Consider the following 3,993-nt stretch of genomic DNA (forward strand, 5'->3'; position numbering starts at 1 on the left):
AGAATTTCTGCGCAGTTGTGTAGCAGAATGCTCTGGAACATGGAAGGAAGGATGGGGATGACATTAGGGAAGGTTGGGACTGGCAATGCTGGTGCGAGCTTCGGAGGCCTGAGACGTGAATTGGAATCCCAGCTTTGCCTCTGGTAACTGTGTGACCTTCACCTCCCCTTGTCTGGGTGTCCACTTCCGTGAAATGAGAGTAGCAGCAGTATCTTCCCCAGGGCTGGGAAGCTACCACAAGGCTCTGTGGGGACAGTACTTTGTATAGTGCCTGGTGGCAAGCTTTCTTCTCCAGAGCCCATTCTGGACATGTTCCTGGAAGGTGAAGTTGCCCATTGGTTCTGAGATGTGGTGAGCTCGTGAAATGGGTCCAGTAGGTCTTTGCTGCCATTCTGGTCTAGAAGTGCAGGGCTGGGTGAGAGGAAGAGAATCCGACTCAGGTTAGGCCCACTTGTTGGCCTGGGTCAACATTTCTCAAAAGGTGGTGGCAAGGCCAATACTGAACAGTGTTAAGAGCTCTGTATTTTACATGTACTACAAAGATACTATTTTTCCACTTTTGGTAGTTCTCTAATGCTTCCTTTGAAAATAAATGTATGTAGTTTAAAACAAATGATATGATTAGAAGAAGCTCAAGGACTAGCAGAGTGTATGAAAATGTGGTAAAACCATTTGTGGTACTTTCCTGTGGGGGTTTGGCCTGGAATGAGGCTCTTGTGGGTACCAGTTCTCTGTAAGGGAAGTAACAACACTTCCTCTCAGGGAACAAGAAGGTGACATGAGGCTGTGCATGAGGAAGGCCTTGCCAGAGGCTTCAGGTGAGTACTCATCTTACCTGAGCTGCTCTGTTCCTACCTCACTCCAGATTGCATTTCCCTCTCTGATTGTCTTCATTGCCTGTATCACTATTTAAAATCATCTTGTTTACAATCCTCCTCCATAGGGATGCCTGGGTGACTCAGTCGGTTAGGTCACTGCCTTTGGCTCGGGTCATGATCCCAGGGTTCTGGGATCGAGTCCTGCATCGGGCTCCTTGCTTAGTGGGGAGCCTGCTTTTCTCTCTGTCTCTGCCTGCCACATTGCCTGCTTGTTCTCTCTCTCTCTATGACAAATAAATAAATAAAATCTTTAAAAAAAAAAAAAAGCAAAAAACCCCCCAACAATCCTCCTCCATAATTTCGAAAATCCAAATGCCCTGAAAATGGAACGTCAAAAAAAAAAAAAAAAAAAAAGTTTTGGAACTCATCTGTTTATTTTTGATATAAACTTGCAGATTTTGTAGCAAAATCTGACCTGAACAGATATAGAATTATCTTTCTCCTTAACTTATCTTTAATTTGTGGAATAATTCATCCAAGATCACACAGTAAATGGCAGGGCTGGGACAGAAATCCAGGCCTAGGGGCCCCTGTGTGGCTCAGTGGGTTAAAGCCTCGGCTCAGGTCATAATCCCAGGCTCCCGGGATCGAGCCCCGCATTGGGCTCTCTGCTCAGCAGGGACCCTCCTTCCTCCTCCTCTCTCTCTCTGCCTACTTGTGATCTCTTGTCTGTCAAATAAATAGATAAAATCTTAAAAAAAAAAAAAAAGAGTCACTTATGGTTTCCTCCCAATCCCATCTTGTTTCATTTATTCGGTCTTAATCTCACAAAACAAACTGAGGGTTGCCGGGGGGAGGGGGTTTGGGAGAAGGGGGTGGGATTATGGACATTGGGGAGGGTATGTGATTTGGTGAGTGCTGTGAAGTGTGTAAACCTGGTGATTCACAGACCTGTACCCCTGGGGATAAAAATATATGTTTATAAAAAATAAAAAATTTAAAAACTCAAAAAAAAAAATAAAATATAGGAGAATTTATTAGATAATATTTTAGAAGCCAAAAAAAAAAAAAAAAAGAAATCCAGGCCTAACTGGTCCTTCCAACATCTTTTCTACATAGCCTGGGCATTTAAGAGCTTCTCCATTTCCTTCCTTTGAATCGTTTCTGCAGATGACCAAGATGGAAACTCTTAGCTCCACCTGCTGAGCCCTGTAGCCCGAGGTGAACAGCTGGACAAGTGGAACCAGCCCCTTGAGTCACAGAGGACACACATTAACAGCAAGGGGCTCTATGGCTTTGTGGTTAATGTGTCAGGCTCTAGAATCCCATGGAGTTAGTTTTAGTCCTAGCTCTAATAGCAGATACCTCAAAGAACATAAGCTCCAGAGACCATGGTACAGATTCAAGAACATGCATTTGGTTAGTTTGGTTACATCATTAAATTAAATAATATCCGTATAGGTCAGAGTTCAGTGACAGGTGCAAACTAAGCATCTTCAAAGGAGAGCTACTATTTTCATTTACTGCTGGGAGCCCAATTTGAGTTTCAGAATCAATAACTCAAGCTTTTTGACAAGTGTAAGTGACTCCTATTTGATGAGAGCAAACCAGGGTAAAAACCTACAGAGACCCAAATCGGGACCTAGAAACTCTATGACTGGAGCAGTCCAGGCTTTGTACCCAATTCTGACTTCTCTGACACCACTCTGCCCTTGTTGCACACGTAGTAGGGCCTGGCCTACAGCAGAAGAACAGAGGGAACAGGGGCACAGAAGGGTGTTAGGAACATTCTCAGCACTGAATCACTGATGCTTTGCCCGAGGGCTAAAAGCACAGTTAATTTATTTGGTGTCTTTTCTACCTCCCAGTGATCCAGCTCCTGTCAGCTTGGGAACGTTAACTTAGGTCTGTGAGGGCCCCCCTTCCTGTTGTGTAAGCCGCCATTTTACCTGGTTTCCTCTCCCACCTCCACAAGCTTGCTCATGTGGGACATATCTCATGAGGAGGGGTCAGCTCTAGAGGAGCTGTCTTCATGAATAGAATTCAAGGTGGCAGAAGCTGAGCTGGAGAAGCGTAGCCTGAGTGATTTTCGAGCTACGCTTGTACTTAACACTGTGTAGTTTTGGATACTTCCTTTTTTTTCATTAGAAAAGTCATCTCAGAGTTTATTGATTAAATGAGTCTATGTAAGCAAAAGTGCAACATGAACTTGAAAGCAGTGTAAAGCTCTCAAGACTAGTATCTTTGGGTTCATGTGTATGACAGGGAGCCGTGTTAAAATGACATTTGCATTCATTTGTTTTTCTTCTGAAGAAGGATTCAGTAGACTATCCGGGACTCACTGAATGCAGTCCCCCTCTTAGAAGGTGGGTGAGTATAGGGCATTCTGTACTCACTGTGGGTGGGTATACTTAGAAGGGCAGTGCAGAGTGAGTTGTTGCATGATACAAGGGAAATGAGTCCAAAGAGAGCTCCTTACTGTGGGAATTACTGAAGATGGCTGGGGCAGAACCTATGTTCCCGAGATGGCTACATCAGTATATCTCCTGTTCCACAAGGTAATCTTACAACGTGATAGGGATAGTCCTGAGAGGTGGGTTCTGTGTTCCCCCTCCATGAAACAGGATGAACCTTTGTAACTGCCTTGCCCATCAGAATATGGTAGAAGTGATACCACATGGCTTCCAAGTTTAGATTGTAGAAGGCAGTACAACCTGGGTCTTGGATCCCAGCTACCATGTTGAAGAAAGCCAGAGCCATGGGGAGAGTTGAAGTCCATGCCCCCAGCTAGACCCCAGCCTACAGCCCACTTCTATCAGCAAACATTTGAGTGAATGAGCCCTCGGGTGATTGAGGTCTCCAGTTTTTGAGTTTTCTAGGTGACACCCCAAAACATTGTGAAGTAGAAATAAGCCATTCCTACTGTGCCCTGACTTTATTCCTGGTCCCAGAAACCATGAGAAGCAATAAATGACTATTATTGTTGTAAGTCATGAAGTTTTGAGGTGATTTATGATGCAGCAGTAGATGACTAATTAAATAGATGATGATTTGGAATAGACGGGGCAGGACAAGTATCATACCCTTGGGAGATCCTTGGCTAATATTGCAAGGAGGCTGGAGGTTCCGAAACTGAAAGGGAGCAGAGGTCAATCATTTCTGACCGTGGTTGGCC

Source organism: Mustela putorius, unplaced genomic scaffold (assembly GCF_011764305.1).
Source record: "Mustela putorius furo isolate JIRA1106 unplaced genomic scaffold, ASM1176430v1.1 tig00000145_pilon_pilon_pilon, whole genome shotgun sequence".
In the NCBI taxonomy this organism is placed as follows: Eukaryota; Metazoa; Chordata; class Mammalia; order Carnivora; family Mustelidae; genus Mustela; species Mustela putorius.